Source organism: Heteronotia binoei, chromosome 4 (assembly GCF_032191835.1).
Source record: "Heteronotia binoei isolate CCM8104 ecotype False Entrance Well chromosome 4, APGP_CSIRO_Hbin_v1, whole genome shotgun sequence".
Lineage (NCBI taxonomy): Eukaryota > Metazoa > Chordata > Lepidosauria > Squamata > Gekkonidae > Heteronotia > Heteronotia binoei.
Window position 1 is genome coordinate 19,266,774 of NC_083226.1, and position 13,239 is coordinate 19,280,012.

Here is a 13,239-nt window from a genome sequence, read left to right on the forward strand (position 1 = left end):
ATCATGTTTCTAGGAGGGGTCCAGAATTTCTAATTTAGAGAAAAATTCCAATTAACAAAAATAGAGAGTTTCTTTTTGTCTGCTACTTAGTGCAAATTCACCCAATTAGACTAGTAATGAGGACCAGTGAAAATAATTAAAATATAAGAAGGATGCAGTTTATTTACAAGACAGAATAAAAAAATAGAGGTGTACAGACAAACAAGAAAGACAGAAATAAAAAAACCTTACTGGTCTATCCTAACCAATATTTGCTATAGCTAGTAGCTTCTCAAGGTTGCTTGCAGTTTCTCACTCAGCAATACAGTTCAAGTCAGGACAGGGGAAGCACTGAGGCAATTACACAACTTCTCTGAAGAGTTTCAACCTGTAGCTTGCTCCTCACAAGGTTTTATGCAGAGCGTCAAAGCTTCTTACAGTCCTCTGGTTACCAGGTCGTTGCTTTTGTTGATTTCAGCTAACCGTAATGCCCCAGACACAGAGACCGATTTCCCACTCGCCTTACGTCGCTCTCAATCTCAGCGGGCTTCCCTCCAATTCCACACTTATCTGCCCCGGGGCTGCAGCTAGTGTCCACTTTTTTGCATAAGAAGGTATAAGAAGAGGCCAGCATGGTTAACAAACAAAGTAATGGAAGCTGTAAAAGGTAAGAAGGACTCCTTTAAGCGGTGGAAAACCAGTCCAAGTGAGATTAATAAAAGGGAACACAGGCAGTGGCAAATCAAATGCAAGACTGTGATCAGGCAGGCAAAAAGGGACTATGAGGAGCATATTGCAAAAAACATAAAGATCAACAATAAAAATTTCTTCAAATATATTAGAAGTAGGAAACCAGCCAGGGAAGCAGTGGGGCCCTTGGATGACCATGGGGTAAAAGGATTACTGAAGGAGGATGGGGAAATGGCTGAGAAGCTGAATGCATTTTTTGCCTCCGTCTTCACCGTGGAAGATGAGAAGTGTTTGCCCGCCCTAGAACCACTAATATTGGAAGGGGTGTTGAAAGACCTGAGTCAGATTGAGGTGACAAAAGAGGAGGTCCTACAACTAATGGACAAGTTAAAAACTAATAAGTCACCGGGTCCGGATGGCATACATCCAAGAGTTCTGAAAGAACTCAAAGTTGAACTTGTGGATCTTCTAACAAAAATCTGTAATCTTTTATTGAAATCTGCCTCTGTTCCTGAGGACTGGAAGGTAGCAAATGTCACTCCCATCTTTAAAAAGGGTTCCAGAGGAGATCCGGGAAATTACAGGCCAGTCAGTCTGACTTCAATACCGGGAAAGTTGGTAGAAACCATTATCAAGGACAGAATGAGTAGGCACATTGATGAACACGAGTTATTGAGGAAGACTCAGCATGGGTTCTGTAGGGGAAGATCTTGCCTCACTAACCTGTTACATTTCTTTGAGGGGGTGAACAAACATGTGGACAAAGGAGACCCGATAGATGTTGTTTACCTTGACTTCCAGAAAGCTTTTGATAAAGTTCCTCATCAAAGGCTCCTTAGAAAGCTTGAGAGTCATGGAGTAAAAGGACAGGTCCTCTTGTGGATCAAAAACTGGCTAAGTAATAGGAAGCAGAGAGTGAGTATAAATGGGCAGTCTTCGCAGTGGAGGACGGTAAGCAGCGGGGTGCCGCAGGGCTCGGTACTGGGTCCCATGCTCTTTAACTTGTTCATAAATGATTTAGAGTTGGGAGTGAGCAGTGAAGTGGCCAAATTTGCGGATGACACTAAATTGTTCAGGGTGGTGAGAACCAGAGAGGATTGTGAGGAACTCCAAAGGGATCTGTTGAGGCTGGGTGAGTGGGCGTCAACGTGGCAGATGCGGTTCAATGTGGCCAAGTGCAAAGTAATGCACATTGGGGCCAAGAATCCCAGCTACAAATACAAGTTGATGGGGTGTGAACTGGCAGAGACTGACCAAGAGAGAGATCTTGGGGTCGTGGTAGATAACTCACTGAAAATGTCAAGACAGTGTGCGTCTGCAATAAAAAAGGCCAACGCCATGCTGGGAATTATTAGGAAGGGAATGGAAAACAAATCAGCCAGTATCATAATGCCCCTGTATAAATCGATGGTGCGGTCTCATTTGGAGTACTGTGTGCAGTTCTGGTTGCCGCACCTCAAAAAGGATATTATAGCATTGGAGAAAGTCCAGAGAAGGGCAACTAGAATGATTAAAGGGCTGGAGCACTTTCCCTATGAAGAAAGGTTGAAACGCTTGGGACTCTTTAGCTTGGAGAAACGTCGACTGCGGGGTGACATGATAGAGGTTTACAAGATAATGCATGGGATGGAGAAAGTAGAGAAAGAAGTACTTTTCTCCCTTTCTCACAATACAAGAACTCGTGGGCATTCGATGAAATTGCTGAGCAGACAGGTTAAAACGGATAAAAGGAAGTACTTCTTCACCCAAAGGGTGATTAACATGTGGAATTCACTGCCACAGGAGGTGGTGGCGTCCACAAGCATGGCCACCTTCAAGAGGGGGTTAGATAAAAATATGGAGCAGAGGTCCATCAGTGGCTATTAGCCACATTGTGTGTGTGTGTATATATATATATATTTGGCCGCTGTGTGACACAGAATGTTGGACTGGATGGGCCATTGGCCTGATCTAACATGGCTTCTCTTATGTTCTTATGTTCTTATGTTGCACCACAAACAGAAACTGAGTTTAGAGGTTTCTGTTTGCAGCACAAAAAAGTCGAAGCTAGCTGCAGCCCCAGGGCAGATAAGTGTGAAATCAGAGGGAAGGCCCGCTGAGAAAAGGAGCTTGAGAGCGGCATAAGACGAGTGGGAAATCGGTCAGAGTGTCTTTTGCGGGCCCAGCACATGGGAGTAGGTGGGTAGGCGACCGCCTAGGGTGCCACCCTATCAGGGGGCACTGCTAGCACCCCCTTACTCCCCCTTCCCTTGTGGCATGATTGCGCCAGCCAGCAGGCAAGTCAAGAGCCCCAGGCAGTGCTGCCATGCCACCACTTTTCTTCGCAGGGCAAACATTGCCCATGCTTGTCGGAGATTTCCAAGGAAGCCTCCGAAGAGCGCCCCATTTTACCACTGCCCACTGCTTTCAGGTTGAAAGCAGCAGGGTGGGCACCTTCCCACTGCATTAGTTGAAGCTGACAAGGGGAGGGTGGATAATAATTATAAAGAAATTTCAAAAATTCTCTGTGTGTGGGAATGTTACTGTGGTTGATTTTATAATTTTAGAATTTCAAGCTTCAAAGTGTCTTCTTTGCAACATCTTTGTTTACTCTGTGTGCAAATATGTCACTGCATCTTTTAGTCCACTTCTTGAAGGTAGATTTCCAGGGGGGCGCTGCGTATCTTTTTTTTTCTGAAATGGGGTTGTTAGGCCAAGTAAGTTTGGGGAACTCTGAGTTAGAGTCAGTATGAACTGCTAGCAAATCCCCCCAACCCTGTTTGAACACAGTAATGCTGTCGTTATTGTGGTAATGCTGCATTATATGTAGGAGTATTATGGGTACTTTGCCCGGTAACAATTTGGAAAGTTAAGGCTAGCAAAAACCCCTTTGAATACAGTGATTCCGTTGTTGTTATATTGTATTTTGGAGTGTTACGGGTGCTTTGCCTAGTGTTGTGAACCTCCAGGAGACAGCTGGAGGTTTTCTGAAGATCAGGCTTCAGAGATCAATTCCCTGTACTGAAAGATAAATTTTCTGAAGTTAGCATCAGCAAATTTTACCAGTTTATAGGTTCTATTGCTCCCATGTTGAGTTTTTGCTTCTAAAATTCTGTCTTCATTTGGTACAATTATGTCCGTGAGCAGCTTTTTTCTGTAAAATCAATCAAAAGTAGGTTTGCAGTTTACAGATAAACACATCTGAACAGCATACTCAAGACTGCTGCAGTATAGACGTCATCTCCAGATTTTGATGCAATAATTCAGAGCAAGAGGTGTCATTCATCAAAGACTGTTAAATAAACATAATACTTAGGATTTAAGCATGTTTGGTTTTTAAATAAAAAAAAATGTTTTTAATTGTGTTTGTGTCCTTTCTAAAGCGCATATTTCTGGTACCTGGGATTACATTTATAACACACATGACCGAGCCCCACAGAGTCCCATTTATGTTAGATCCGGCCCTCAAAACAATTGAGTTCGACACCCCTGACTACAGTATGAGGGTGGTTTTATTTCATTTCAGTGTCAAAGTCATGACCAGTTTTGCACTAGACCTTTAATCCTGGTTTAGCTTTGTCCCCATTCTGCACGAAAACCATAGACTCAGAGAAACCAACTCTATGATTCTATTATTTTATTGTAGGATATCAGCTGGGGGACAGGGCTAAACCAGGACTAAAGGTCTAGTGAGATACTGGAGCATATGAATTCATGAAGCTCCACATAGATCCGACTTTCCCCCAGACCCGTGACAATCCTGGGAATCCAGGCAGATCCACGGAGAATCCTCAACAGCGCACGAGGAGATGGGTGGCCTAAGGAGCTCAGCTCTGGTTCCTGCCTGGCTCAGCCGGCCCGCCTCCCGGAGAGCTGCGCGGGAGGGCGCAGAGGGCGCGCCTCCAACTTCGCACCACCCCTGCCCAGGCGTCGGGAGAGAGGGCAGTAGAAGGGGCGCCTTTTCCGCCGTCGCACAGGCCGGCTCTCTCTGGCTTCTGCCTCCGAGAGCTCCTCGCCCGCCCCGTCCATGGCCGCGCCGCCGCCGCTCCTCGGGGCCCTGCTGGTGACCCTGGTGGGGGTGCCCTCCTCCTTCTCTGCTGCCCCGCCTGTAGCCGCCAGCGCCGCCCCGTCGGTGGAGGTGACGGTGGGGGTGCTGCTGCCCGGGCGCAATCTGCGCTACCCCTGGGCCTGGCCGCGCGTCCAACCCGCCCTGAGCCTGGCCCTGGAGCCCCAGCTGCGCCACGCCCGCCTCGACGTCCGCACCGCCTTCGCCGCCACCGAGGAGGAGGACGAGGAGGGCGCCTGCAAATTCGAAAGGACCCCGTTTGCGGCCATGGATCTGATCACCTCCCACCACCCGGACGTGCTGCTGGGAGCCGGCTGCCCCTTGGCAGGCATCCAAGCCGAGTTCTTCGCCAAGCTGTCGAAGGTGCCGCTCCTTCGAGCCGGGGTTTACGTGGAGCGCAGCAGCGATAGCCGCGTGATGGTGTACGGCGGTCCCCTGGGGCCCGGCCTCCCAGCCTTCCTGGTCCAGCTGCGCCGGCACTTCAACTGGACCTCCCCCGCCGCCTTTGTCCTGGATCCCGAGTGGGACCACTTGGAACAGCCTGTCCCCTTTTGGAGCGTTGAAGAGAACCCAGCAGACCCCGACAACTTCACCTTCATCTATCACCGATATCAGCAGCCCGGGGAGGCTGTCCGGTTCATCCAGGCCGAGGGGCGAGGTGAGAGACTCCGGGCCAGACGGGAGCCCGCGGGCTTTCAGCTCCACAACACCGGCCAGCCCTTCAGTTCCGAAGCCGGCGCTCAGGTTCTCCCGCCCCCTGTTCCCCTGGACTCCTGGGGCATTCCACCCCCGGGCTCCCCTCTCCATCCCCTGGGAATAGGGTCGCCAAGTCCAATTCAAGAAACATCTGGGGACTTTGGGGATGGAGCCAGGAGACATTGGGGTGGAGCAAGGGCATGACAAGCATAGGAAAAGGAAAGGTCTCCGGTGGAAGCACCAGTCGTTTCCGACTCCGGGGTGACGTTGCTTTCACGTTTTCACGGCAGACTTTTTACGGGGTGGTTTGCCATTGCCTTCCCCAATCATCTACGCTTTCCCCTCAACAAGCTGGGGACTCATTTGACCGACCTCGGAAGGCTGGAAGGCTGAGTCAACCTAGAGCCGGCTACTTGAACCAGCTTCCGCTGGGATCGAACTCAGGTCATGACTGGTGATGAGCAGAGACCACGGTACTGTAGTACTGCTGCTTTACCACTCTGCGCCACGGGGCCGCTGTATGAGCTCCAAAAAGCGTTCCGGCCATCGCATTTAAAGGGACTGCGCATTGGAAACTGGAAATCATAAATGATAGGGGCACCTTCTTTGGGGGCTCTCGAATTGGACCCCCTGGGTGAAACTTGGAGGGTGTTTTGAGGACACTATGCTGCAAATTTGGTGACTCTACAAAAAACTCAGCCCCCACCCCCAGAGCCCAAGATACCCATGAATCAATTCTCCATTATACCCAATGGGAATCAGTCTCCATTGGGAATAACGGAGTGCCCAGCAGACATTTCCCTCCCCCCTGCTTTCCGATGACCCTGAAGTGGGGGGAAGGCCTCCAAACTGGGAGATCTCCTATCCCTGCCTGGGGATTGACAACCCCACCTGGGAAGGGAACGGTGGCTCAGTGGTAGAGCATCTGCTTGGGAAGCAGACGGTCCCAGGTTCAATCCCTGGCATCTCCAAAAAAAGGGTCCAGGCAAATAGGCGTGAAAAACCTCAGCTTGAGACCCTGGAGAGCTGCTGCCAGTCTGAGAAGACAATACTGACTTTGATGGACCAAAGGTCTGATTCAGTATAAGGCAGCTTCATATGTTCATATATGACTGGTGCTAGTGAGTGAGGAGGGCACATTGCAGAGGGCGAGAAGGTGGCCAGCCTAGAAATGCACATCAGACAGAAGGGAGCGGCGCCTTCTGGGAAGGGAGTCGCGGCCCCAAGGACCCCTCCAGCCTTTGCTCCCCCTTTCTTCCCCCACCCAAGTTCGTGAATTCCTTCTTACCTGCAGAGGCTCTAGGCGACCAGCACTGACTGATGCAGGGGCAAAAGGGCGGCAGGCAGATGCCCCATGGAGATCCCCCCCCCCAAAAAAAAACCTGGAATGCTCCACCTGAGAAGTGCAAGGAAGTCAAGCAAAGGCAAGGTTACTCTTGGGGATGGGTGGCCAAACTTGCTTAACGTAAGGGCCACATAGAATAAACGTCAGATATTTGAGAGCTGCAAGACGTGAACGTCGGATGTCTGACAGCCTCCAACAGATGTGAAGAGGTGTAAAGAAAGCAACTTTAACTTTAAATACATTCTCCAAGCTGCCAGCTGGCTTGGCTTGGCTTGGCTTGGCAAAGTGATTTAAAGAGACAAATGCCTTCTCCAAGCTGGTCAATGGGGCCGGGGGGGGGGGAGTTCAAGAGTCACACAATATGTGTGAAAGAGCCACATGTGGCTCCCAAGTCACCCCTGCTCTCTAGGGCTTCTGTCTTAACTGCTCTTAATGGAGGGACGGTGGCTCAATGGTAGAGCATCGGCTTGGGAAGCAGAAGGTCCCAGGTTCAATCCCTGGCATCTCCAAAAAAGGGTCCAGGCAAATAGGTGTGAAAAACCTCAGCTTGAGACCCTGGAGAGCCGCTGCCAGTCTGAGAAGACAATACTGACTTTGATGGACCCAGGGTCTGATTCAGTATAAGGCAGCTTCATATGTTCATTAACAGACATTGGCCTAAATTTCATTGCATTTCATTGAGCCCGATTGCGGTTGCTTGGGAGGGACTGAGATCCTCCAGAATGACCCTGATGCTTCCCCTGAAACAACTCACAACCACCACATCAGATTGAAACTCCTTCTGTGTGAGCAACATCCTAAATGGCATCAGGGAACTAACTCTTCTGTATGGCACAAAACCAGCTTGGCAAAATGTGAAACGTCTGGCTTTAGGAAGAGCCCAGAAATGTCTACTGCTCCAGACTGGGGCTCTCCAGCTGTGAGCAGCGGTGGGCTGTGTGGGTCAAGTTCTGCTCTCACCCTGTGATATTTGCATTGGACACCAGCCTGTCCCCAAAGCCAGTTACATCTCGAAAGTCCCAAATGAAAGCAGTTACTTTAGGGCCGCCCTACCTCTGAGTCAGGAGCCCCGTGGCGCAGAGTGGTAAAGCTGCAGTACTGCAGTCCAAACTCTCTGCTCACAACCTGAGTTTGAGCCCAGCGGAAGTTGTGTTCAGGTAGCCAGCTCAAGGTTGACTCAGCCTTCCATACTTATGAGGTCGGTAAAATGAGTACCCAGCTTGCTGGGGGGGAAGTGCAGATGACTGGGGAAGGCAATGACAAACCACCCCGTAAAAAGTCTGCTGTGAAAATGTCATGATGCGACATCACCTCAGAGTCGGAAGCGACTGGTGCTTGCACAGGGGACTACCTTGACCTTTATCTCTGAGTCAGAATTTGCCTCCCAGGCCCTTCTTCATATCCCCACCCATTAGATAAAATGATGTGTGGCTGTACACAAGGTTGCCATGGCAACAGTCATTTCCTGACTCTGGCCCTCCCTCCCAAAGGAAGTTCACCAAGAGAAGCCTGTGTCTGTGTCCCCTCACTTCTCCGGTAGTGCATGCTGGGAAGTCTTTTTTAAAAGGCAAGAGGTCCAGTCTGGAATTTCCCTTGCATAGTTTAGTTTTCCCCTGAGGTGATGAATGGGAGATTTGATAAAAGTTAATACAACCCAGAATCCCAGAGTTGGAAGAGGTCCATAGAGGCCATCTAGTCCAACCCCCTGCTCCATGCAGGATCAGCCTAGAGCATCCCGACAAGTGCTTGTCCAGCTGATGCCTAAAGGCTGCCAGTGAGGGGGAGCTCACTGCCTCCCTAGGGAGCTGATTCCCACAGCTGAACAACTCTTACCATAAAAAGGTTTTTCCTAATATCCAGCCAGTGTCTTCCCAGTATCTGGTGGGGAGGACACTGATGGGAACCTGGCTGCCAGAAATGGGGAGATTGGCTGCTCTTCACATGGGCATTCTGGAACAAAGAATCAGAAAACCCAGAGCATCTTAAGTCAAGCCTTAAGCTTCATCCATGGCTGAGGGGCTCGTTGCTCCTCACCGCTTGCCCTCCATTCCTTGCTTGTGTCTGACACACACTCCTTTGGTCGATCTGACTTCTCCTTAGTGGTCTATATCTTTGGGTCCCTGGAGACGTTCCAGAAGATCATGCACCTGGCACATGCTAAGAACATGACCAATGGTGACTATGTCTTCTTCTACCTGGACATTTTGGGGAAAAGCCTGAGAGCTGAGGGGCATCGCGAGGCAGCCAAGCCCTGGCAGAGCAAGGAGAGCCAGGATACAAGAGGCCTCCAAGAGGCTTTCCAGGTAAGTCCCGGATTCTGCTGCAGGAAGGGAGGGAGGGAAGGAAGGAAGGAAGGGGAGGAAAACTAGAGACCTTCGGATAGGTGCTGGAATCACCCCCAAGTATATTGCCTTCATTGGATGTGTTGCAAGGTTAAGGGCATGGTGGGATTGGGGGAGGGCTACATCTTAATCTGTTGAGCCATGACCTGCAGGAGATTTGAAGCAAGAATGAGTCCTGCAGTGATTCTGAGCAGGTGCAGAGATCTTTCCCCTTCTGAGTGAGTCCCCACAGCCAGACTCTTTGCCTCAACATGCAAGGAAGAGAAATTTGCTTCTGGCCTCCTTCAGACTGAGCCACAGCACAACTGGTGAAGGAGGGTGACCTGCAGGTGGGGCTCTTGGGGGGTCTGCCTTGGCTGGGCCCTTGGAAGGGCTGTTGGGAAAGGCCTCCCACAGCAGGGAAAGAGATGGTTTGGTTTTGGCCTTCTGTGCAGTCCCAAGTTGGGATAGCACAGGCAGAGGCACAGATGTGTGCCTGCACAGAAGGAAACTTGACGAGCAACAGTTACAGGCAAGGGCAACCCTCTTTTATACCTTGATGAAGCCCAACAGAGCCTCCAACCTCCATTCTCTGTGTAGAGAGTTTCTCGGTCAGAATCCCTTGGCTCAAAGGGAGATGAGAGGGGGACAGGGGAGGCTGGCCCTCAGATATGAAGAGTGTTTTCCATCTTGCAGGAGACCAGCCCTGGCAGAACCCTCTCCTAGTTGACCTGCCCTGGGATTCCTGAAGGAGTCCCAGCCAGCTGGAGCTCCCTTGACCTCTTTCTCTAATTGCAGACAGTGCTGGTGGTCACTCCCCATGAGCCCCAAACGCCTGAATACCAGCGTTTCCAGAGCCAGCTGGCTCTGCGTGCCCAAAGGGACTTTGGTGTGGCAGTGAATGACTCTCTGGTAAATCCATACGCTTCTGCTTGCATGCCTTCTTCTGTGCCCTGTTATTATGGGATGGTGCTCCGGACCCTTTTGCGAGAAGTGAGATGAGAGAGATCAGCCGTCATTCTGGGGCCAAAATCACTTTTCACCTGGGCCTCAAGAATCTCCTTTTGTGACAAAGAAATGACCCAGGAGATTCCCCAGGTTTGAGGTTGAGGAAAGCAGCTGTGGCTTGGCTTTGCAGGTGGGTCATCAGGGTTGGCTTGATAGATCCAGGTCAAAATTAGCCCTTGAACTTGCAGGGAGTTTTCAGTGGCCTTCTTGGTAGTTCTCTTTTCTGGGCAACCAATGTTGCTTCTTCCTCCCAGGCTTTCTTGGTTACTATCCTGAATGCGATTTTAGCCATGCTCCCTGTGCTGTGTGCTTCAGCCTTGCGGCTGACCAGTGCCCTCCCCCCATATCTTCATGTGCTTTTGCCGCACCCAACAGTCACTGCCCCAGTGTTCTACCTTCCTTGTGAGCTTCAAGGCTTACCTCCTGTCACCCAGGTCTGGACTGGTCTTCCTTCCTTCACCTGTCACGTAATTGGATTTTGTGGTCCAGAAGTCTCCTCCATGTCATCTTTGAAGGAGGGTGAATCCCAGACCACTTAGACAAAGAGACACCCATTGATTCCCAGCATCAGATCCCTGCCCAGTCAACGAGCAGCTGTTGGTCTGGAGCCATTCAAGGGCCCTCTAGCTCTCAGACATTTGGGAAAGTATCACATGCCACCATACGGCAATTCTCGTGGTTCCACTTGCATAGCTGTGTCTAGATTGTGATGACCTCCAAGACCAAAGTAGTGGCCGCAGGCCGAGGGCTAGGGGTGCCTGTGCCCCTAGGCCAAACTCTGATCCTCCACACCCCATTGCTATTCTTGTGCATGCAAAGCATGCACACACCCCAATGACATCATAATGACATCACTTCCACACACACACACACCTGACTTGGTCAAGGGCTCCTGAGCCGCGGGAAGCCTCAGCAGAGTCGCGATGGCAGCGGACAGCAGAGGCAGGGGGATGCGGGGAGGCAGCGGGGGCAGGGAGGCGGCAGAGTCAGGCAAGCACAAGGAGACGGCAGCGGCGGAGGTGGGTGGGAGTAGGGAGGCAGTGGGCACAGAGAGACATCAGTGGGTGAAGGGAGATGGCAGCAGGAGTGCGGAGGCAGACAGCATTGCATACAGGGAGGCAGCGGGCACAGGGATTGGACAGCAGCAGGGAGAGGGGGCACCACATGGTGCACCTAGGCCAAGTGGCGCCCTAGGCAGCCACCTACTTGGTCTACGCCCACGCGCTGGCCCTGAGTGGCTTCCAGTGGGGTGGGGAAGGGGAGTGGCAGACAGATGATAATTCCATAATGTTTCTCACTCTCTCTGTCCCACTGCAACAGGGGATGCTGGTGGCCGGCTGCTTCCACGATGTGCTGCTGCTGTATCTTAGGGCCCTGAATGAGACGCTGCAGGAAGGTGGAACCAAGCGGGACACCAGCCACATCCTGGAGAAGATGAGGGGCCTGCAGATCCAGGGTATTGGCTGTTCGGCAAAGGGAAAAGAGTGGCAGGGTGGAGACGGGATGGTTGCTGAGGAATTGGGGCTGGGGGTTGGGGGAAGGCAGCAGGTGGGTGCTCTGGGCTGAGAGAGATCAGGCCAGGAGGGAGCAGGAGAGGGTGGGGAGGGGGAGGGGGGCTGGCTGTAGAGGGGAGCTGCCCCAGACCCCGTCCAACACGCAAACTCAGCCATGATTCATGAGTAACAACTGATGCCGGGCGCCACATAGAAACATTGTGCGTCCTGTTGGGTCTGGTTTAGGATGGCTGGACTCGTCAGGCAGCCGTCCTTACCTTCACTTAGCACAGTGCTCTTTCTGAGCTTCAGCTCAGCAGTGTGGCCTAGTATAATCCCTAACACACTATTTCACAAACTGCACAGAGAGCCTTTGCTTTAAGTTAAGAAACCAATACTGGTGGATTTATTTAAAGAAACATGACATATAAGTGTAGGGGAGAGAAAGAGTGACTATCTATTCTAGCTAACTGTGGATGGCTTTGGACTGATAGTAGGCCATCTGCTTAGTTCAGATCAGGGGGAGAGACACCATGCTGTTCCTCCTGATGCAAGCGGGGAAGTAGAGGGCAGAGGAGGGGAACAAACAGGAAAGGAGTTCCCTGAGATTACATTCTACTGGTTAGAGAGAGTGCATGAAAGCAGAGCAGACAGGAAGGAGATTAATACTGTCCTAGCTATCTATCTTGCTCTATGGTGTTTGTAGTCTTGGAGGACTGAGTAGGAGACATTGCCAGTCTTTTTTTCTAACATGTCTCCCTCCCTGCCCCCACCCATCCAGGTGTCACTGGGACAATGAGCCTCAACAGCGACTATGACCGAGAGATGGATTTTGACCTCTGGGCCATGAGGGATGTGGAGAGCGGAGAATTCCAGGTGTGTGTAGGGGGCAGGGGAGAAGGTGTCAGCCATGCTAGGTGGGGGAGGGTCCCCAGTTGGCCCCCTGGGTCTCTGAAGGGGCTTGTGTGCACCAAATAGGCTTTAAAGATCCCTGAGTGAAAGTGGGAGGGTGATGGGAGGTTAAATACCAGGGGTTCCAGGGCTTTCCATTTGGATAAGATTCTGGGAAGTTGCAATAGATGTGGAGGAAGTTGCATCTTGCATCTGAGATCTGAACGCAGCCCCTTCTTCCCACAGGTGGTGGCTCATTATGTGGGACCAGAGAAGCAGATCAACTGGACGGGGCCCATCCCCTGGAAAAAGGGGGCCCCTCTTCTTGACAACCCACCCTGTGTCTTCAATAAGAATGACCTCTCCTGTGGTAAGAGTGGGGGTTTCCAGGGGGAGAGAGAGAGACTCGAACTCAACGGCCTGCCACAGTGGCTATTCTTTGGAATGTTCAGGCAGCTTCCATTTTACCTCACATTCTTCTTTCTGGTTGGGAGCTCAGAGCTCATTCTTCCACAAACTGTTTGGTAGTACACAAGTTGCTGACATCTTTTCATTGGGTGAGTTTCTGAATAGTCAAAAAGTACAGTTGGCAGTATTTCACATTTCCAGGTTCTCACACATCCACATTGGAGTCCAGCAGGTTTCCTCCTCTCACATAGACTCGTTGTTACTGTTCACTGCATGGCAACCAATCTTGAAAACAGACAGGGAGCAAATTGATCAGTCCAACAATGATTGTGTGTGTATATATATATATAAAGTCTTACCATT